Source organism: Serinus canaria, chromosome 1A, assembly GCF_022539315.1.
Source record: "Serinus canaria isolate serCan28SL12 chromosome 1A, serCan2020, whole genome shotgun sequence".
Classification (NCBI taxonomy): Eukaryota; Metazoa; Chordata; class Aves; order Passeriformes; family Fringillidae; genus Serinus; species Serinus canaria.
In genome coordinates, this window is record NC_066314.1 from 22,374,528 (window position 1) to 22,398,622 (window position 24,095).

At 39.8% G+C, this 24,095-nt stretch overlaps 1 protein-coding gene across 1 annotated transcript in view; it reads right to left on the reverse strand.

The window, feature by feature from the left end:
• KCND2 (potassium voltage-gated channel subfamily D member 2) overlaps positions 1–24,095 on the reverse strand; it is a 261,333-nt gene that overhangs the window by 17,192 nt on the left and 220,046 nt on the right. The window lies entirely within an intron of this gene.

The following is a 24,095-nucleotide window of genomic DNA, read 5'->3' on the forward strand; positions in this document are numbered from 1 at the left end:
ATAATAGTTGCTGCATATAGATAATGCTTTTACACATAGTCTTACATATACAGCCTGCCCATTGTTCTGCACAAATAATTTTATTTTGAAAGAAATTTTGGGTCTGCTGTCTGTCACACCGGGGGCAGGTAAAACACATGCTTTACCTGCTGCACTCTTCCCAGGCTGCCTCTATTGCAGTGCAAAGAGAATGACCTTGCTAAGAAAAAAATCAGTGTTGAAGTTCAGTCCTTCTGCTGTTTACTTGAAAGAACTCATCAATTTCATTGGCAAGATCTAAGAGAGACCACTTGGTAAATTAGATACTAAAGTGAATAATCTATTGTCTCAAGCTGATATAGTACTTTCATTTAGCAGGGTGACACATTTTTGCAACAGGTTTCCCAGGAGATCACGGACTTTCCATCACTGTGTTTTTTGAACTTGGCTAGACAGAAGCACAGCTGACCTAACTCTTGTTGACATGAGAAGCTGCAGCACCTGAGTTCCAGATGTCCCTTCTACAATCTAGGTGAAAGCAAGCATGGAAAACTCAAACCACAAGCTAGCAAGCAAGCAAATTGTAGCTGCAATCCTGGCAGTGCTCAGAATTACTAAAGATACCACCTTTCTTTATGATATTGGATATTGTTTTGTCCAGCAAGTAAGTACAAAGTGGTACTGATGTATGTAAAGGCACTCCGGTGACAACTTAGTACAGAGATTTTTGCTCTTTGCATTTTGCTGTATTCTATAGGGGACAAGTATGTAATTTCATCCTACAGAGTTTAATAAAAAGATGAATTACTTTCAAGTTCCATTCAGTTTTTAACTTTATTGGATTTCAAGTTATTATTAAACATTGATTTTAGCTTGTGAGTTTCGTAGGCTTAGTGAAAAGAGAGGTAACATATCCCTATTACAAAGAATTTATAAACTCTTAACACAAGAAAAGTTAAGAAATAAAACTGTGGGGGAACAGTGTTTAGAAAACACTATCTGGAAAACAAAACCTGTCTGTGTATCAGGAACTGGACAAATGAGAGGAGGGGAAATCTTCAAATCAGTGTCCAAATTGTGCACCTAATCACAAGGAATGGATAAAAGGGTGAGGATATGGAATGATGGAGAAACCATATGAAGTTAGAGGACACCTTCTAGCAATGAGAGCTCAGCTCATGTCAAAAAGAAGGTGAAGATGAATGGTTTGCATTTTGTAAGATATGAGTAAAGTGCTGAACATAGATATTCAAATAAGTTGTCATACAGGCAGATATAATATAGATGACCAAGTCTTAGACTTTTGACATAGGTTATGTTGTGTTAAATAAAGACTTGTTTTTTTTACAAAGCATGTCCAAGTTTAAAATACTCACATGAATAATATAATTAAATTTATGCCAATATCCACCCCCTCCCACTTACTCAGAATTTGAATGGATTAGTTTCACATTTTGTGGCATGGCAGGATTGCTTGAAAAATACGTAATTTAATAGATTCTATCTTTTACATGAATAATATAACTGGTCTTAATAAAGATATCTAAAAACTGGAAAAATACTAAAAAGAATGTCATGCTTTCATTCACATCAACATTTGCACCCCACAACACAGGCATTTTTGGTGTTTCTCTCTTCCTAAAGCCTGAGCTGACAATCAAATATATGCATGACCAGCTGTTATTTTCTTTGGGCAAGGAAGTGGATAAATGACCTTTCAAGGTCTCAGACAAATGGGATCCCTAACACCTCACTAACCCCATTTTTTACCAGGCAGAACAATAGAAAAGCAGTGAGCATAGGGCCAGGGTGGTGAGATTTGTGGAGAAGGTCTAGGATCAAATCACTGGTAAATATTTCTGCTTTACACTATTCATTAGTTTTACTTAATTCTTACAGATACAAGTATTTCCATATTTTGGATCAGACTGTGTAAACAGAAACCTGACACAACCAGATTTTGAAATGCAAAATTTACACATGCCCAGTACTAGATCTCTTAAATTAGATCTCTTAAATGAGATTTCTAAACCTATATTTAGACACTTATCACATGAAATGCCAAACTGCCCAACCTCCATAAGCTTCCATTGTCACCGATGGCAGCTGTGGACAGAAGACATTGCTGGCTCTAATTAATTTGGCTCGAAATTGCTCAGGGATATAGTTCATCCTGTTGATAATGTGACACTATAATTATATGAATCAAGAGCAGACTGAAGCTTTAGGAGTTGTGACAGGAACCACAAGCTCATCTATCTTTAGAATTTCAGCATTTTTGTGTGAACCTAACCAGTGACATAAGCAGATGCCTTCTCATAATATTTTACTGTTACAGAGTGAAATAAAAAATATTAGGATTGCTTGACACAAGAAGGTATTTAGCAATGTTTTTCTTACCTTCTGGACAAAATGTCATGCAGATGCATTTACTGCTTACTTTAAAATAACTTGCTTTCAGTTACTTTTCTTTTTAGTTTGCATCAGTTGTAATACAGTGACATTTTCCAAAGGTAATGTTGCTTGTCTGTTATTTAGTGCTAGTAATACCTTTCGCATAATTAATAATTCTTACATAATTAGTTTTTCTCCTGTTACTAACCACTGTGCTGGAGTTGTTTAAATAAAATTATAGTCAGAAAAATTACTTTAAAGAAATTAGTCCTCCTAATTCTCACAGGGTGAGAAACATATTTGGTTGCTTTTGTGACAAAACAGAGGTTTTGCTACATTTGCCCTGGTTAGCCTTGCTCTCCTCTGGGACAGTGACACAGATTTTAGTCGAGGGTAGTCATGATCAGAATTGCTAATGAAGTTCCTCCTCTTGAATTAAACATTACCTTTAGTTATACCTCATATATCACTGAACACCACCAATGGAAATGGATAACATAAAATGAAGGAAAAATTCCTTCTATAGCCCCAACTGCAACTGTTCTATTCTTTAGAAATTCTAAACAACAACAACAAAAAAAAAAGAGTGTAGCTCCATTTTCAGATGGCAGGGAAGCTTTGAGGTGCTAGCATTTCAAAGTGGAAAATTTATACTTGATCTCTAAAACAAATTCTAAATTCTGCAGAAAATCTGATTTCTTCAGCCATGGAGACACAACAAATGTAGAATCTTATTAGCAATTTTCACAGACTCCCTTTTCAAAAGGGAACTATTTTAAGGTTTTATCTAGTGCTACTCTGCTTGCCTCACTTTTCTTCAGGCTGGAACTGCAGACGTAGTCTCATTTATTTGCTTTTTTCCCCTAGCTGCAGTCTTTTCATAGCTTTGTATATCATCTGCTCTGCATATGTCTATTATTGTAGCCAAAGCTCAAACCAGTCTTTGGGCATTTGTGATTTGTACTGACAATCTAATTTTGTAATGTCAGAAGTGTCATCCCAACATTTTATGTTCTGGATGAATGAAGAAAAAGAGGCTTCATACTGATCCCTGATATCAATCAGGTTCATTCTACTTCAGCTGACAAAGAAATAAAGGAAAAAGGCAATGACAAGCCAGGTGTGTCAATCAAGTTTTATCAAATCACAAGTCAGAAACAACATGATCAAACTAATGCTTAGGTTTCACTGGATGCAGTCCAGACAGGCCAGACGGGCAATTGCTTGCTGTCCATGAGTTTCATCAGATCCAGGAATAAGACAAATAGGTGATGATGCCACAAATAGAGCCTGCAGAATTCAGAATTTGTTTTAGAGATCCTCTTCACTAAGTGACACTGTACAGGGATGGATGGGTGGATGGATGGATGGATGGATGGATGGATGGATGGATGGATGGATGGATGGATGGATGGATGGATGGATGGATGGATGGATGGATGGATGGATGGATGGATGGATGGGTGGGTGGGTGGATGGATGGATGGATGGATGGATGGATGGATGGATGGATGGGTGGGTGGGTGGGTGGGTGGGTGGGTGGATGGATGGATGGATGGATGGATGGATGGATGGATGGATGGATGGATGGATGGATGGATGGATGGATGGATGGATGGATGGATTTAGAGGCATGTATGTTTGTCTCCGTTTTTTGTATTCATCAGGTGACAGAACACTTTTGCATATTTGACTCCTTATTGCAAGACAGACAGCAAGCCAGGGAATTCCTTCATTTTGCAAATACTGCATCTTTCAGAGTGTTGATGTGAGTAACATGGGTGTGATGCAGCACTTTGCATGACAGACTGGGGGGAACAAATGCAGCTTGAGTCATATGCAGAAGATGGAGCTCTTGCAGGAACTTGGGAAACACAAATGTACTTGGGGTTACTACTGCCCAGCCAGTAATCTCAGCATTTCCATGTCAGATCTTACCCATGGGAGCCACCTGCCAACACATCACTGCTTTTCTAACTGATGAGTGGAACATATCTGGAGTTGCATACCCATAATTCAAGAAATCTCAGATGACACAGACTATTTGTGGCATCATCACCTATTCATCTTTTTCCTGAATCTAATGAAACCCAGTTTTTGATGGCTGTAAGATGAAAAAATTCATAAGTCAAAGGTCCAAATTATAACTGAAATGAATTATACTTTTTGGCCATTTTTTCCTTGATGTGAGAGAGAATGTATTTTCTTTAATAATCTTAACAAATGAGAGGGAAAATGATGTTTATTTAAATCCTGTTTGCTTTTTTGAACACAGGAGTAAATTTTTCCAAGTAAAAAATAAGTGTACTGTAGATGTCAAAATAAATAATGACAGAAATTGTAACTTAGCATATTTTTGTGTGTTACATCAGAAATTAATATTTGAAATAGCTCACTTTGGGTCAAAACACCTCCAAGCGTCCTCTGTACCAAATCTGTAAAATTAGAGAACATATATAGGAAGAATAAATCCAGCATTTGCGGTTTTGCAAAGCCTAAGTACTCAAGGCTGAAACTGAGGGACACAGTAAAGGTTAAAAAACCCTCACTACGACAGGGTTTTCTGACACTAGAGGGCGTAAACGCCATTGAAACCAAATGCAAATGCAGAAACAATTTAAAATGCGTGTTTCAGATACATATGCCCTCTTCCACCTCTTTCGAATTAATTTACATTCTTTAAAGAATTATTGCATTGATTGAGATCTGTTGTCTGCTCCCATATTATTTGCTGAAAAGGAAGGCTAGTAACATTTTTTTTTGTTGTTTTCTAACATGTAAAACATGTCAGAAAATAATAGAGTGTAAAATAGATGCAAAGACATTAAAATTAATTTGGTAATAGTTATTTCAAAAGAAAGGGAATTTATGACCAAAGAACAATGGAAATAGTAGAAGATCCAAAGAAACGAAACAATCTTTGTAAAAGCCAGAGCAGCTCATATTTCTCAAGTGTGGGGGACAAATCACATTTCCCAGTAGATCTGCTGGGTCATCTAGGCAGAGATCTAGATTTGTGCACGGGAGTTGATGAAGAGAACAGTTCCCTGCCTTTCCAGGCAAGGGCCATCCTCCCTCCCTCCCTCCAGCTGCTGCCTGCTCTGGGCTGGGTCCGTGCTTTACCCACTGGGCTGGGATGAGGATGCATCTGCTCTCTTGTCTCCTCTCTCAGCTAATGGCTCTTTCCTCTCCTCCAGGAAAAGCCCCAGAGCCGGCTGTGGTGAGACTCTCAGAGATGATTATACAGCTGCTCATTGGCCCAGGAGTTTGGGCTGCCAGCCACCCACTTGGGCACACGCTTACATCCCAGTATAGGAGAGCAGGCAGGAAAAGCAATTCCCATCCTCTCTGACACTACCACACAATAATCGTGGTGAATCTGACTTACTGCCCTGGTTTTGGCAAGGTCTGAAAATAGCCTAGTGATTTTGAAGAAGCAATTTCTAATAATACAAAATGTTGCTGGTTGTGTGAGGTGCAGAACAACATCGCACAGATTACTTCAAATTTTATTCTAGCCTAGAAAGATTCTGCATGGAATTGCAAATAATCTTCCTGGATGCTTTTACTGCTGTGCAGGGCCCTCTGCTGCAATAGCTCTCTCTTCTGCCTAGTCATGATGGACATGGTCCCCTCTGGGTCCACAAATGTTCCTTCAAGTGCTGCCCAGTATGATCATTCATGAATGATGAAAAACACATCTGCTTCTCAGAAGTGGAAGTGCTCCCTGGGTTTTCCAGCCTGCAGTGCAAGAGAATTAAAATAGTGCCCCTGCACCTGGCTGGGTTAGCAGTTCCTGAAATACAGAACTTCTAATAAAAGTCAGCAGATTTAAGGGGAGGGAGGTTTTGGTTTTTTTTTGTTCTGTTGTGTTTAGTTTGTATGTGCACCAGGGTTTTCACTTAAATGGATTTGCACAGGTAGACTTTAGTATTTAGAGGTCAAAACAAAGGAGTTTTAGCATGGAAAAGTGAAAAGACTTGCCCAAGGAAACATTCACAGCTTCTTGAAATCCAGACCAAGTTTCAGATAATCAAATTCCTTCTGTTTTCCTTTACCATAAAATATTAAATTCAAAGAGGTAAAAGATATCTTTTGCTGTCATCTCTCCCTCACTGAATGGGAAAACTTAATATCCTACCTGTTCCTGAGCAACTCATCGCAGAAATATGGTGACTAATCTATCCTGCATGGGGGAGCTTAAAGCTATCATAGGTACAGCTCAGCTGACTCCCAAGAGCAACGTTACAGTCACTTCCTCCTGAGATGGCATTTCTGTTTGTTTTTTTCCCCACACTTCAGAAGCAAAAATATGCATGTTTGTTTTGAGGAAATAGAGAATGTTTGTGAATGGATCCAACACTTCATAAGGATAAGAAAAGCAACATAGCACTAAAACTGTAAAACTTGCAAGCTGCCTTTCAAGTGTTTCCTGAATCATGCTGGTTCTCACAATACACTGGCCATCACCCACAAGCACAGGTGAAAATCTGCCTTCCTTAGAGTTGCAGGCAAAGGGAGCATTGCACAACCCTTTGCACAGAACCAGGATTCTGTGGCAAGTGCAGGTGCTCTCAGCCTGTGTGGCCCTGCCTCCTGCCTGAAGGAGACACTGACACTGTGACAGTCACTGCAGAAGGTCTCTGCAGAGCAAGCTTGGGCTTCCCAACCCCATATTTGTTTGAAGTGATGTAGACATCGTGCAGCATTATTGAGTAACTCAGAGCTGACTCTTCCAGCAATGTTTTTTTGTGATGGAGATGCTCTCCTGGGAGATCTTCCATGTTATTCACTGGGATTTTTTGCTTAGTTTAGTGGATGGAGGACTCTATGTCAGCAATAAAATTAATCAGCTAGCCTGCCACACACCCAGCAAAGGATGAGTGACTCGTTAAGCCCTGCCTTTGTGCTCTCATGGGCATGTGAATACAGCAATCTCCATCTGCCTCCTTCAGAACCAGCAGACTAGCTCTGGGACTAAGCATGCACATTACAAGGCAGCAAATATCAGTTAACCACTTTAACTTTGAGATCACTTTAAAAAAGACCATCAGTAAAAATAGAGAAGCTAACCATTCTAAGAGCACAAAAAGAAGTTCTATGCATAAAGCAATACTAGAGACACGTCAAATTACGTTTTACAATTGCTAAATGGGGTCCTTGTCTAAAGAGAATTCTGTAGATTGTTATAAAGCTGTTCCCTAGAGCCTTCAAGCTGCTTGGTAACTAAATGCTGGTGAGTTGACACTAATTAGCCATTTATTTCAACATTACATCCAACAACAGATAATATAAATTGCTACTGGTAATAATTTTAAGTGGAATTTCTAAATAAGCATTTCCACTGTGTTGCCTTAAGGATTCAGTCAGTACAGTTACAACTTGGGAGCTAATTCTGTTTTTAAAACACTACTGCATGTGAATGTGAAATAAGCCATGTTTGAAAGAATGAGTCAGACATAAGTAAAAATGACAGTTTCTTAAAATGATCTTTACTCCTAAGAACACGGTATCTGATTAATATGGAATTAATTTATTACTTTGTTGAATTGCTTTAGAATTCTAGGTCTTTAGGATACCATGGTGATGAGTGGAGAACAAATGCTTGGCTAGATGTTATTTCATAAGATGGCACAAAGGATTACAAGAAGGACTACTTTTCCAGTGTCACTCAGATATGTATTTTCTGGGGTCTAATGCAGACATAATTTTTTTTTCATTCTATTATATGTGAAGTCAAAAGTAACTAAGAGTGGGAAAAAAGACAGTTTGATCTTCGCTCCTCTAATTCTGGCTTACTTCACATAGAGAAAATGTTCCAGGGTATTTGCTCCTAAAAATCAATGACTTGTATTACTTAGTTAGGACTAAATTTTCTAACAGTTCTTTTGTCAGAACATGAAGCCCCACACAAACAAAAATATAGGATGAACTGAGCAGCTCTTTCATAGCTTATAAATAAACAAAAAGAATGAAACTTCACCTAGACTAATATTCAGTCTCCAAAATTAAACCTGAAGCAAACAAATACATAGGGAAAAAGAATTGGATAAATATAGATGATAATATCATTGAATGATCTTTCATCCTTCAACCACTTACAAATAACTCAAGTACCAACTATATTTTTTTTTTCTTGTAGTTAGTGATTCTTAGAGAGTTGCACTTCCATGGGCTTTATTCTGGCCCTTTAAATCTGTGCACATTTCTGGCAATCATAACACTGGCAGTTCCCTGGTGAGTGTCCTTTTGACTCTTCTGGCTGCAGCTCCTTGTTCTGTGTGATGCCTCCAGCCAGGTTCTTGTTTTCAAAAATACACCTGGTTATATTCTGCAGCCACCCTCCTCCTGCCTCTTGTGTTTTCATACCTACTTACCTTATGTCTTTCCTAGGCTGGCAAGTCCTACTGTGCTCAGACAGAATCTGCTCCCTATATTTGATCATACTTTTTGCCCTTTTTTGGATCTCCTCTATTTTTTAACACTGTTTGCAGGAAAAAAAGGCCAGAACTGCACACAGTTTTCTAAAAATAGGTACAGACCAGTTCAGGATAGCTTTTATTTCTGATCCCAGCTTGGACAGTGAGCCTTTATTACTCACAATGTTAATGTGTGATTTCCCACCCTCGTTATTTCTCTGTCCAAACCTTTATTGGTGGGAGCTGTAAAATTTGCCTTGCTTCCCAGATATTTACCACTGAGAGAGGAAAAGGAGCTGTTGGGCTTCTGGCACAGCATGGGTGTTTCGATGACTGTCATCACATAATTTGTACAAAATAATCATTGTAATGGCACAGCTCAGCCAGCATCTGTGCTAACCAGACAAAGGAAATTCACCCCCAGATTTGTACCAACATTTAGGTTAAAAGGAATGTGTCTTCATTTGTTTCTATGGAAATGAATTTTTACTTTTAGGTTTCTTTGGGTGTTTTTGTCTTCTCCATTTGTTCTTTCAGAAAATCCTTTTAAGGAGGACTGGATTAAAAAGCAATACAATGTTAAAAGAGTGTTTTATATCTCATGGACAAATGAACAAATATGAACCAGTATGAATGCAAGCCAATCCCAAAGGCTCATCATTTTAAATAAATTGATACAAATAAACTAGAGTATAAAGAATCTTCAGCAGTTCCTGTCTGAAACATTAACTGGAAGCAACATGAACATCTGGCTATAAAAAGCCTCACCTTCAAAAGCAGCACCATCTCCAGCCATTCTTCACTTCACAGGTTAGAGGCAAAAGATGGACAATGCTTTCAAGTGAGGCTCTGGCCCTGGTGCCCAGCAATGGCTGAATAAAGAGCCTGCAGTACTGGTGGTGAACAGGAGCAGTGTGAGATGCACTGACCACACCAAGGGCTGCTGTAGAGAGCCCAGTTCCAGGCTCCACTGATCCCCAGCAGGACTGACTGGAGCTGGACACATTCTTCCTGGGAATCAGTTCCAAGGCAACTGATAATTATCTCCCAATCTCCCTCACCTGGCCTTGGTTCATGGCCACTCTCTGTTCCCTCAGACACCTCATGAGCACGTGGAAGATGACAACCCAACACAATTCTGAGTCCTTCTAGGAACGTGCTATTTGGTAACATTTTTCAGTATCACGACAAAAATTAGGATTGAGCTGTGGAGCACAGATTTTAGGGCAGATTTAAATGCACTTTCTGAAGCCTAGGGCTATGTTTTGATGTGCCACCTTGTTCCAGCAGAGATAGAGTTTTCCTATTAGTTGTGTGATTAGATATATTCTGGGCCCAGTGCTCATCCCAGAAATATTGCTGAAAATTTTCTGTGATTCATTTCTCCTACATTTTTCTTTTTTGTTTCAATACTTGTGCTAAATAGCAGCAAATTCAAAACAAAGCATTGATCTGCCAATGCAATCCTAAATTTCTCTGGAGTATATATTAGCCATCAGGTAAAACTGCTCCAAGTATAAATCACATTAACACTAAAAAGCACTGTGAAAGTCTGCAAGGACAGCCATGACTCTTTTTGTGACAGCTGCTGGGCACAGCACTGAGATCTGTGAGCTGATTGCACTTGGGAATCAAATCCAGCTGCTCCCATGTTCAGGTAAAACTCTGACTGACAAGGGGTTTTAGCCACTGCTGGCCCTCATGCTGCTCAGCACTCTGATAAGCAGACCAAGATCTAGGTAGGGATGAGTCCCAGCAAATTTGCAATTCCTTTTGCTTTTTTCCCCCATCCCACAGGGAAGTTTGCTGCCTCCTTGGGGCCCAGGTAAGGGATATTACTAGGAAACTGCCTGATCTGTTACAACCCTCGGACCATTACCTTCTATTAGTTGTCGGGTCTGTAGTGATGAGACTGAAGAAATTAGCCCTGGAGCAATCCAAATGGACTTCAGGGCACTGGGGCATTGGAGTAAGTTGCCCAGGGAGGTGGTAGAGTGACTATCTCTGGAAAGGAAGTGTCTGGGTGTGGCATTTGGGGACAGGGTTTAGGGGTGGTTACAGTGGGGCCAGGTTGATGGTTAGACTAGATGGTCTTGAAAGTCTCTTCCAACCTTGGTGATTCTGTGATTCTGTAAAGTTTCCAGACTGCAATGCAGGTTTGCTTTTGCTCATTGGCACACCTTCCCACTTAAAAATTTCCTGGTTCTTCTTCCATATATTTAGTCCCATTAGACAACAGAAGTTTGGTATGTTAACACCAAATACTGATAGAAGAAATATTTTTAAAAATTGTTTTGAAATAATAAATAGAATTTTTGCCTTCTCTTTAAAAATAATCATCTTCTCAACCTTCTATTTATTATTTGTTTTGCTTCACATATTTTCACCTCCCTTGAAAATAAGCTTTTGTGTCACATTCAGCCCTGGCCAATTAGGCCAAGCTAATTTTTTGCTTGCCAGCACAACCACCAGTGGATCTGTATTATTTTTATATTCCTTCAGGCAGAGCTGAAAAACATGAAATAGCTTTTGTCACTGTGACACAGCTACTGGCCTAAGTCTCTAGGAATCTCTGCCAAATATTGAATACTTCACTTATTTTTTCTCTAATGCCTACTTGAAATCTGTTCAACCAAGTGTAAAAAGTACTCATATATTTTTATACACACATACACATATGAAAAATGATACATTATTATATATTATACACTATACATTTTATACTACATATACACACTTAGGTAAGACAAAGAAATTTCCCTGTAAAGTAGTAATAATTCTATTGTAAATCTTCTGTGCATTCAAAGATTTATCACAGTCCAGTGTCTTAGTGTCCCTTTCTAGCTAGAAGTCAGGAGAGTAATTTTTCTGAGAATATCTGCTGTTATTTTGTATCAGAATTTCAGCTCCTTCCTTTTCATGACATTTTTCATGCCCTCCTATTTAGTATATAGTTGAAAAAACATATCAGCTGCAATGGACCATTTACTAATTTTTCTCTTGGTCTAATAATCTTTTTTGCTCTTTTTAATTTTTCAGAGATTTCTGAACTTGCTCAGCTAAGTCAAGGAGAATCAAAACAACTCCTGCACTTCTAGTCTAGCAAAACAAAAGCCTCTTTTGAGTTCACTCAAGGCTCTGCACAATTCAGCTCTCCATCAGTGCTAAATCACTCCAAACCTTGAAAGGAGGAGGTGATGCTATAGCCTGGCAGAGTAATCAGCTTCAGCTGAGCATAGTTATATCCCCTTTCTTGCAAAGAAACCAAGAGCCTGTATGAGCTGCTCTGCCCAGGGACAGCTTAACCCTCACCCTCCCAGTCTCTTCAGGCTGTAAAAGCTTGGAGCTGTGTGGTTTATGTAAGTTAAACAGGGAAATTTGCAACTATTACAGTTACAAATTGAATTATTGAATCAATTGTTTCAGATGTCTTCTCTTCATCAAATTGTGCAGTGTGGAGCTTGACTGCTTAACCACACTGGCTCTGAGTCTTGACACAAATTTGAATGGATATCTTTGGATATGGCAATGTAGCAGCATGTCACAAAGAGCAGAAATGGGTCTGCCTCTGCCAGTTTTGCTAGTGCATTTTGTAATGTGACCTCTTGTGTGCCAGTAATTGGACTCAAGCCACCAATGAATCTCTGAACATTAGCACACTGCAATGACACAGTAATGACTTTCTGTCACTACTAACCCCATTCCTATTTGAATTCATGTCCCATGACTGAGAGGTTCTGTATTTCACTACCAATCCTCTCAGTCATTCAGGCATAAAGCTTCATAATGCTGACCACTACTATTCTTTTCACAAGTAGCAAATAAATAAATTTTCCATGTAGGTTTTTTTCTTTTTTTTTTTTTTTTTTTTACATTTTAAAGAAATGTTTCCCCTCTCTCTTGTATACAACATTTAAAAACTTTGTTTTCAAAATTTACCCTTTTAGAAATTGATGATAAACCTTGAATTTTCTCATGGATTGCTCAGAAATTAAGCTTCTGGACCCCTAAATATAACTTCGTTACCTTTTAAAATGCAAACTCTGTAAAGTTTCAATATTCATTAGAAAGTCTGAAGCTTTGTAGAAAATTTGTCAGATGCCAATGGTAAATAGAAGGATTTTGGAAGGTCGCATGAGACTTCTTTTCCCAGAGTGATGCAAATACATATTCCCTACATGTGTTGCCAAGAAATCATGCAAGAGGGAATGCTAGAAAGGGATTTTCTCAATCTCTTCCTGTGCAGCCTGTATTTCATAAAATGCTTATAAACATGCAACAGTCTAAGCCTAGTTTAATTGAATAATCAAACCATAGCTACAAGAAGTCTTGTAACTTTTTTCCAATTAATTTTCATTTTTGAATTTCAGCATGAAGAAAACACTATCTGTCAGGAGTGAGTAGTGGCTGGAGCTTCCTTGAAGGGTCAAATCCCTCATGTATGAAAACTTTTTGATCCCAGTTATCCAACAGATGGTTTGACTGCACTGAACACCGAGGGTGGAACTCAGAAGGGGCACCTGCACTTCTCCCCCAGCTTTTGGAAGGAAAGCCTTATTCTATCCTCTCTCTTCTTCAGGTTTTCAAAGACAATCCTGTTTCGCTTAAGAGCACGGCTCAGTATATTTCTCCACAGAGTGCAGCCCTCCTTGTAGCACGGATCTGGGTTCTGTGAGGGACTAGGAATTCAGTCTCACAGCACTACTTTGCCTTTTTTTCCAACCAATTGGCTTACACTGACCTTCCCCAGAGGGCAAACTCCATTTTTAGGTGTCTAATTCTCTTGTCATTATTTGGCACAGCCTGTGCGCAAACCGCTCTGCCTAGTAATGAGATACTGCAGTGCTCAGGGTTGTGACACAAGGCTCTCTGAATCATTAATATTGTGCCTCCACTGTAATTCTTTGCCTTTCCAAAGGTTGTGTGTCATGCTCAGAGAAATGTTGTGGTGTGTCAGACGTTGGCCTGAAAGCACTACAAAAGTTGCTTTTTCACTAGAGATTCCTGTGCTGCAAATAAGGGTTCCTTCTGCTTATCCCACCCTCTGCAGTGAATTACCCAAATCAGTGATTCCCGGGCATTTTGAATTACGCACCAGCTTGCTCTGAACTAATGTGAACCTTTAGAATTACATGGTCAATTGAGAGTGCTATAAAAGGAATGTATTGCAGATCATTTATCTTGGCCCTGCAGGCTGTATTTTTGGACCCCTAGATGTAAGCAACAACAAGCAAGGAAAGTTCTTCCTGACCAGCACTCTTGCCACAGCTGAAAGATTTTTTCCTGAGCTACCCTCTCCAGCCTGACCTTAACACCCACAGCAGCATCAAAGAATAACCTACCAGTCTCTCCCTGTCTCTGAGTATAACTATGTTTGATGTATTTATCTTTCTGTAAGTCAAAACCCATTGGGAACTCTAACCAATATCTGACAGTTCTTGTGCTTAATTTTGCCTGTGCCGTTCACTGAAAATTTTGTCCTTGGATTTTAAATTTCTACTCAACCTTTTGGTTCAAACTGTGTTTCTTTTACCTCTACAACAACAGGCACGGCTTAATGAGGAATGCCAAACCTTCTCCTTTTTATGCATTTTCAATTAGTTTTGCTTCTCACCCAGTATAAATCACTTTCTAGAGACCTTTATATAGCAGGTCTTCTGTAGTTTTCTGCTGTCAGGTTTGTTGTTTTCAGTGTGTTGAGCACTGCTCTCCTTCCTTTTCTCCTTGACTTTCTGTTGTAGGTACTTTCTTGCTTTGTGCCCACATTATAACTGCACGGCTTTGGTGTTTGAGCAGGAATCCTGGGAGAAGACTGCTAATGCTGCCCTCCTGATGCAAACAGATTCCACACCTCAAAGCACCACTCCTCCATGAACTGCCCGACCACTGTCCCCTGGATTCCCACAGATTTTCACCTCTGTACAGAGTTTGTCTGTCCAGGGAAGGAGTGAAGAAATCACCTGTTGGCCTGGAGCTCTTGCAGGGTACAGGGGCAGAAGAGTGACTGGTACAGCTTCATGTCACTGCTGCAGATGTTGTACCATGTTGCACACACTTCTCTCCAGAGGTGACTTCTGTTCTCCTCTGGGAAATGGTAGTTGGTGTCCCATGATTGCAAGGACAACCAACAACCAACTTCTAGCCCAGAGATTCAGCACAGTAAAAATCATAGATGTTGAATTTTCTTTAAGAGTAGGGTCTTCAAAAGTAGCATTTTCAAGTGCAGTATGACTGATTAATGCTGTGTATTCTAACCTCATTACTTGCAACTACAGTTTCACCTATGCCAGAGGGATTTTTGAGTATCCAGTTTCAGCTCAAAGTGTCTGATGCTTGAGATCTGGCTCACAATCCATACCTGATTGCAGAGGAGACCCCACCAATGCTGTTAGAGTTTCTGTTTCTTGTGAAAATAAAAGACACATTACGTCATGAAGTAATTAACATGATCCATAATAAGTTTTATCTTCTGAAATAGACCTCTCATGCCTTTACATAATATGCTATGGTCTCACAACTGTACTGGCCTCTTTTACCCTTCTTAACTCCACCTGGTACCAGACCAGAGGTTCTCCTTGATGCTGTCTTTCACCCCTAGCTAGTTGCAAGGATTCTTTTTATGGGAAGAACATGAATCTGCTCCACTACCACAACCACTGCCAAGATGCACAGCAATCTCATTCTTTTAATTTCCTTGCTTAGGATTTCTTCTAGCACTACAAAAACTGAACTAATAATACTTTCCATAGAAAGAGTGTAATTATTCAAGAATCTGAGACTGACTAATCATGTGGTCCTTTTACTGTGAGTCCTTTTATATTCTCTGGCACATTTAAATCATCTTTCACCCTGCTGGTAAACTTTAGGATGTGAGGTCTCAGAGTTACTTGTGGTGGAGAGGACAGATCAGTTCTGGGTGTTAACCAGCTAAAAAGCCACTAAACTACATTTCATTGCTTTCAAAGTAGGGCAAATTTTGGCTATAAATATTAAGAGATGTTACATTTCTTTTTACTCAAAACTGTGCTATTACAGGCTCATAAGTCAGATAGCAATTCAAGCTCTCTCTCTCCAGGCCTTTCCTTCCTTAATGTGCTCATCAGCATTAACCACCAAGTGCATTTGCCTTAGGAGCTAGAAAATCTCTATGTTCTATTATCAACATAATGTCTTTAATAAATAGGCATGCAGGTATATCACTGGCCTGTTCCTTTTTAGAAAGTGTTGGAAGGGAGTGGGGGAAAAGTCTACATGAGGTCAACTCTCACAGGAAGGAAAATAAAAGACAAAATTAATAGAAGCTTCTTAGGGAGTAATGCAGCAATTTCCATCTGTGCCAATAATTCAGAACACAGCTGAGCAGTATTTTTCCCTCTGATTTTATATTATGCCACTTTTTTTTTCCCCCCTCCCTTCTCCAGCCTAAAAAGATTCCATCTGTCTGCTGATCTCTGATCCTCCCAGTCATAAGAACCACTGTCCAGTCAGTGGAACTCAAATTTTAGTTTGTAGGAGGATGGCTTAAAGGCTTTGGGATCCTGTGTTCATAGAAATATGCCTGTCACCATATGTGTACCACCAGAATAACCTCACAGAGAAGAACAAGGGCCTGAGGGAGAAGAGAAGAGGTGTCTGGGGGCACGGTTCCTATTCCTCAGGGATTCTACTCGTGTCTGTGAGAACAGCCATGCATGTGGTCCTTCTGCTCAGTGATTAAGTGCTGTGAAGGTTAGGTGAGGGACCACGTGGATGTGTTGGTCACCTTTAAAGAGATTTATCAGCTTCAGCTGGATGTTGTCTGGCACAGACCCCAGAGCAGGACTGGGTTTCATCTACCAGCTCACAGGGTGGGCAGAAGAGACATGCAACCCAGTGGCTGTACCTCCTGCATATTTCTGTTCACTGCTGCTGGTATCCCACAGGGAGAGGGGCACTGCTTCTGCTCTGAGTAGAGGATAGTCTGTGAACCTCAGTGGAAAATATGGACCAGACTTCAGGGTGTGGTTGCTGGTAACTATAAAACAGTGACTCAGCTCATCTGCATCCATTCTCTCCTTCTGACATAATAATTATGCAACTATGAAAAATGAGCAATCAAGCAAAAGCAGTCAGTGGAGATATATTTCCTGAAACACAGAGTTCAGAAAATATAGTTATGACATAGTGGAGACAAATTCCTTTTAGTACAAATGTTTGCTGCAGTAAGAAGAGTAAGCCTTAAATAGTGCTGGAGAAACACTAAAGACAATCAAAACTTTGTGACAGTCCAAGTAATTGATGCATTTTAGCTTGTAGATAAGGGATTGAGCAGATTTACTTAATCCTTTAAAAACCTCCCCCCACCTTAAGTAGTTTATAAACCTATATAACATATTACTTGAAAAATAAATCAGAATGTGACGTAAACCAACAAGTGTAATAAATGCTGTTGTTCTTCCAAAAATCGTTTGAACATGTCAGATGTAATTACATTGATACTTATTTTATTCTGTTCCCATAAAAGGGATGCATTTGTGGAGGTCATGTACTGCATTATATCTAGCCCTTTCTACTAAGCTGAGCTGTTATGCAAGAAGTGCATTAGGGCTACAGGGTAGCTCTTGCCAAAGGCCGAGTGGCACCGTAAAAAAAGAACACTTAGCAGAGGAGACTTCATTAAAATATTTCCCTCTTTCTTGTGCAGACAAACAGTTTTGCTTTGTAGGAGTAAAAATCCTATTGTTACAGAGTCATGGATGCTAGCTATTTTTGGTACCTGAGTCTTTCAGGGTCTCAGGGTAGCAGTCATGGAAGTCTAACATGGTCTTTTTTGCTCATTTTCTATAAATAATGCCCTAAACCCCCATTCCAGATCTTATCTGTGGTACATGAGGAGGGCAAGAGTACCTTAAGAACAAAGAGAGGAATATTTTCCCTGCTGAAGTCAATATAAAGGCAATGTGTTTGTCCTTGCATGTTCTGTCTGAGCTTATTCATTGAATTAGTAGGAACAGGATTAGACCCCATAATACTCTTTCAAACTGACAGGAGGTGGATTAGGGCTAAAACTACTGATAACAACCTGTTTTCTTCAAAAACAATCTGCACATGAGTTTTCAGGATTTAAATGTAAAAAATTGTAAGTATTGTAAGCTTGTAAGTGTTATATGAAACTACTTTTGAGTTGAACTTTATTGGAAGAACAATTCCTTAATGACCAACAATTACAAGTTTGTGTAATGAATGTTTTTTAAGCTCCAGAGACATAGTTTCCTTTGCCTTCTAATACAAAAACATGTCATTTATTAAACAGAGTTTTGTAATCACTTTGACAGAAAACCAAAATAGACATCTTTAATGAAGATGTATTTCAAGGTGGTGAAAAAAAAGTTTTGCTGTGGCACATCACTTTGTGAACACCACAGACTAAATTCTAACCTCATGTACACCAATGTATCCCCACTGGAATCAATGGGCAGTACCACAGGAAAAAAATGAATAGTGAACTTAAGTGTGAAAGCTAACCTCTGCTATTGGTAGTCTTTCAGTACTATAGCAAACCATCTCCCTGTTGGTGATGAGGATTTGCTACCAGTGCAGTGCTACTAATGTATATTTATAGACAGAGGTGAAGGCAGTGTCTATGCTCCAAAAAACTTAGCAGAACTTATAGAGATAGGAGATGAAACCAAAATAGAAGTTAAGTCATACACTGTTACTTATCTGAGTTTAGAGAATGTCCTTTGTGATAGGAATATCCTTTCTGTAGTAAGAATGGTGGGAGGGACACATAATTTATAGTTGCATAGTCCTTCTCCTGGATTTGTCTCACCTTCCTCTAGAAAGCTATCAGAGGAATCTGAATCAGAGAGCTCTCAATTCTTAATGCATAGTTGACCCATTTCCAAAGACCTCAGGGTAACATCTTTCTCATCATCATCTGAAAGCTGAGGTAAAGTCAAGTGCTTTAACTACAGAGAGCTAAAAAGCAGAAGGGATGAATTTCAGCCCATACATTTATGTTCTCAGAAGCCATGAAGATGCTCAGGGACCAGTGATGGTGTTCCTAAGAAGTTCCTCATACTCTCTTTCCAATCCAAAATCAAAAGCATTTCTTCTCAGTTGATAGTAAATACTCAGAGAAATAAAACCTGTCTTTTCCCTTTATATGCACAGAACATTTGACTTGCTCTTTTTTTCTCTTTGTTTGACTGTGCTTACCTATCAGTACATGGATACTTGCTCATGTGGAAGAGCATTTAATCATATTTGGCCAGAATTTTAAGGAGTTGAATACATAACATCTTCATTTTTTGGTGTTTGAAATGAAACTTTTGACTTTGTTTTTGGTTTACAGATGAGGTTGACAGGTCTTTTCTAGTCTAAAGGTATTCTAATTTTTTTTACTACAATTTTTTGTTATTACTCTGTCTTAAGCAATGGAATATATCCTGCAATATTGCATTCACTTGCTTTATTAAGATACACAGTCTCTTCTCCCTTTCCTTTTGATTTTATATGCCTACACATTTTTATGATTCTGTCCTAAAAGATAATCTGTAAATCAGTTCATGCTCGTGTTTTATATTAGTATGTGCTAAATAATAAGGAGAAACTGGTCAAACCTATTTAGCACACCAGACTGGAAACTCTCTCCTGTGAGGTATCTTACTGAGCATTTCACAGGTCTCTAATCTCCATTAGCCTGAGCAAACAACTACAACCCACACAAAACAGCTAAATCCAGGGCTGAATATTTCTGAAGCAGGGAAAATAATAATGTTTCTGCAAGTTGGTGTTAGCAAAGTCAACAGAAAATTATATTTTTCAGTAATGTGTTGTCCAGACATTTAAATACTCTCTTTTTATTCCTGTTCTTGACAAAATTACATTTACAATAAAGTATAAAGAACCACTTCACTTAGAAGAGCAGCCTGTATGTTCATCAGTGCTCTGCTGAAATGATTTCTTCCAGCAAACAATGGCACAGTAAAAACCAATACCACTTCTTAAGCTTTTGGAACAATTATTCTAGGCTGAAAATATAACGTGATGGAATTTCTTTCATGATTTGAGCTGCTAATCTCTGTAACTGCTACTTATTTGATGAAAAGGACCCAGCACCAGCCTGGGAAATTAAAAAACATGGTGTGAGCTGAAGGGTACCACATGAGACTTCTGGAGCACCTTAATAGCTTCTGTCATATCCTGTAGGAATGCAGATGTGCCACCCATTTTAGTGTGAGGAATATCATGATAGCCCTTCTGGGGCCAGCAGGGTTTGCAAAGCAGAGCTCTGCAGAAGGTGAGGCTACAGGTTGGATAGGTTTGTGTATCCTTTACAGTTACACAGTTAATGCATCTTCGGTCTGGCAAATCCAGGCAGCATTTTCACCAAAAGTCATATGAAGTTTGAGAGGACAGAGTGCTATTCAAGCCTCTACAAGGGGGTACCATGTGCTTACCATGTGAAATGGGACATGCTTTTTTAGGACACATTCACACTGTCCTCTGTGGCATGGAATGTCCCAACAACACTGGAATGGGACATTATAACAGGCAATGGGAATGTGGTACCAAACTCCCTCTATATTGCTCTATCAGAACTTTGGCAGAAGAAGGAGCATTGAGGAGATGAGAGCCCACTGCTGATGATGTGAGTATGTGACTGAGTGTCAAAGACAAGGAAAAGACTGCTGTGTCTTTTTTGTTGTGTTCTTTACAGGCAAAAGGGCCTTTGCAGAGAAGAGCCTGGATATTTGGCAGGGCAAACTGGACAGTATGTCCTTGTTAAACATATATAGTGCTTTGCCACCAGGAGTTTAGCCATCAGGATAAGTAACATTACTGTGGACCAGCATTGGCCAACTGTAAAATCTCCTCTGGTGTACTGTTTGATTTTGGACTTCCGGTTGGAAGGGATGCATTGGGAAACTGGCACAGGGCCACCAAAATGTCTGGTCAGTGTGGAGCCTTTATCCTTGGATGCATTTGAAATTTGTCTGGAAAGGGTATGAACATTGTGAGCTGACTTCAAAGTTAGCCCTGTTTTGAGCAGACTGGACCAGGTGACTTACAACAGCATTTTTCTACAATTGTAGATTACATAATGAGCCAGCAGCTCCTAACAGCACGTTGACTCTCAGCACTCTCCTTGGGCTGAAGTACCATGAGATATGTACTCCAGATATAGTCCTTTGCACTTCTGCTTCTTGTCTTTTGACCCCTTCCCTCCACTGCCACCCCCCCCCCCACCCCCCACCCCAAAATGATGAACAGTTTAGCAGCTGGAGACTCCTGAAATACTGATTTGGCTAATAGCATTTGTGTGTTTTTACCCTGTTTTTGATTGCTCTAGGCTAACTTTCCTACTGAGATTCAAAATAAAGCAGATGATGTGAAACAGTTCTCAGCTCATGAGTGGCATTTTAAAATGAATTACTGAGTTCCCTTTGATTTTATTTTTAAATTTAATTTTAAGCCTTTTTCAGCTTTGCTTTAGCTCAATATATTTTTCATAAATATATTCATTTACACTGTGTATAATAAGGTTTTAATGTGTATTCTCTTAAGAATCTCTGCACTAGTGGATGTTGTATTTGCAAAAAGAAGTCTGCTCCATCTCAGATGAAAGGATGATGATGATGAAGAAGAAGGTGATAGGCCAACACAGGGCAGAAAGACTCATGACTCTTCCATTTCCCTCACCCAGAGGATTGCAGGAGGATTGGAAATGGTTGTGGTCAATTCCTAATGCCTTGTCTCTGCTATTCCTTCCTCCTCACACTCTTTCCCTGCTCCAGCATGGGGTCCCTCCCACAGGCTGTTCTTCAAGAGCTGTTCCAGTAAGGGTTCTCTCCATGAGGGTAATGTCCTTCAGAACAGACAGTTCCAGCATGGGTCCTCCATAAGTTGTGGCTGCTGCCAGGAGGCTGCTCCTCCAAGGGCTCTACATGAGCTGCACCTTCCTTCAGAGCATCTCTATCTGCTCTGGCTTGGGGTTCTCCACAGGCTGCAGGGGGATCTCTGCTCTCCTGTGGGCCTCCATGGGCTGTAGGGGCACAGCTGCTTCATCATACTCTTCATCACAGGCTGCAGAGGATTCTCTGCTCTGGTGACTGAAGCACCTCCTCCCCCTCCTTCTTCACTGATCTGGGTGCCTGCAGGGCTCTTTTTCTCACATTTGTCTCACTCGTGTCCCTCACAGATACTGCACAGCATTTTTTACTCTTTCTGAAATTATCACAGTGGCATCACCAGCATCATTGATGGGCATCATTACTTTTGGCAAGAAGTATCTCTTTTGGAGCTAGGTGAAGCTGGCTGTGCCTGGCAAGGGAGGCAGCTCTGGTGTCTTCCCACAGAAGCCAACCCTAAAGCTATCCTTCAACTCATCAAAATCTTGCCATGTAAACCCAAGAGAGGGGAACACAGTGGTGAGCCCTGAAATCAGTTCAACAAAGACTGAGCTTACCAGCATCAGGTGGATTCTCACACCTGAATTCTTGCCTTGCTGCTGCACTGGGGCTGCCCATTGCCTCTGAAGTGACTGTGGGCCCTAAAGCAGGTGGTGTATCTGCATCTGGAATATCACAGCTCTGCACTACAGCAACTGATGACAAGCAGACTCTCTGCTGACACTTCTCACTGTGTTCTGTTCAGTTTTGCCCAGAACTGGTACAACTATGAGCATTTATGTAAAGGGTTAAGATGAACAAGAAACAGATCAGAAATATCCTATAGGACACTGGTCTAGATTTCTTTTAGACTCATTGAGAATGACTGAAAATATTGGCTAAATAACAGCTTGACAAATACTTCTGAACAGCTTGTCTCTTTTTTTGCTTCCCTGCCCCTGAGAACAAAGCTCAGAGATCAACACCCTCACATGGGGTGGCCTTACAATCTCTGGATTTTGAAAGAAGAAAAGGTCTGAAAGAACTGAAGCAGGCTTTTTTTTCTGTCCAATTCAATGCATATAAAAATTAGTTTTGGAAGACAGGAGAACAGCCAGGGCCATTTTCGGTGGCTCAGAAACCTGCCTTAACTGGATGGCAGCAAAGGTTTTCAACACCTCATTTGATGATAACCACTCATCACAACAAAAGGCCATTACAGGCTCAGCTCTAAATTAGCTCTCCCCAAATAGAACAGATGCTATAAACTCTCACCTCCTGATCAGACAATCACAAATGAACCAGCAGAAATGGTCTCCAACCCTGACTATGAGCTAACACCTTTCCAGTTTGGCCTTGGGTTTGCATGGGTTATAGCGGTTTTTTTTGGCCCTCGGTTCCATTAAACTGCTGCCTTGTTTCTTCTATGTTATGGCTTTTCATTAATTATCATCAGGACATTTGACTGAATTTTTAAGTTTCAAAACATGTCTTCTGAGAAAATGCATGCCCTGTGCTAACTGCTGTCTTCGATAACATTCATGGTCCCCTGAAACAACAGAACAACAGGCAGATGCGTGCAGGCAACAAAACTTGCAGAGGATAATGGACATTATCATGCCCTCTTCTGCACAAGATAAGAATATCTACATTACTCTAAATGCTTTCAGAACAAAAGATAACACTTAGCTTATTTTCTCTCAATAATTTGTTTACACATGCACGAGGCACACATTTGCCCCTTATCGCACAAATACGTACCAACGCAAGCGAGTAAACAGAGACAAGCAGTTTCCTCTCTGGGCTTGGGAGGAAAAGAAGATATCTATTTATTTTCTTCCTGTTTTAGAAAACCAGAGGGACACACAAAGTCTGTGATAAGAATAATTCAGTATTAAGAGAGAAGCAAAAGAAAGAGAGAGAGGGGTAATGTAATATATATGTAAGAGGAATCAAAAGAGACTTCAACTAGATTTTCAAATATCAAAATGTGTTTGTAGGTCTGCCAGAAATAAACATTTTCTTTTGACTGATATACTGAACTGACTTAATATGAAAACAGAGATTTCAAAGAAAAACATGAACACTAAAGTGTCACTCTGAAGAGAACTAGGTGTCAAGGCATTCAGTCAAATGTGTAATTTGCTGATGAATAAGCTCATTTCTTACTTTTTTTTTTTTTCTCATACTTGGCTTTTCTGCCCAGGAGTAGTCATTTCTTACTTTTTTTTTTTCTCTCTAAACCGTAGACATTTGAAAGGCTGTCTGTGCATGTGCTTCCATCATTTCTTTTAACAGACTGAGTTGATTGAGGAAAATGGAATTATGAAAAAGTTCAGCCTCTCTATTACCTTGGGACATGGACAGTGCCAAAACCAATGCTTCGCCCTCTTCCCTCTCCCCTCAAAAGCCATTACTGGTCAGGGAT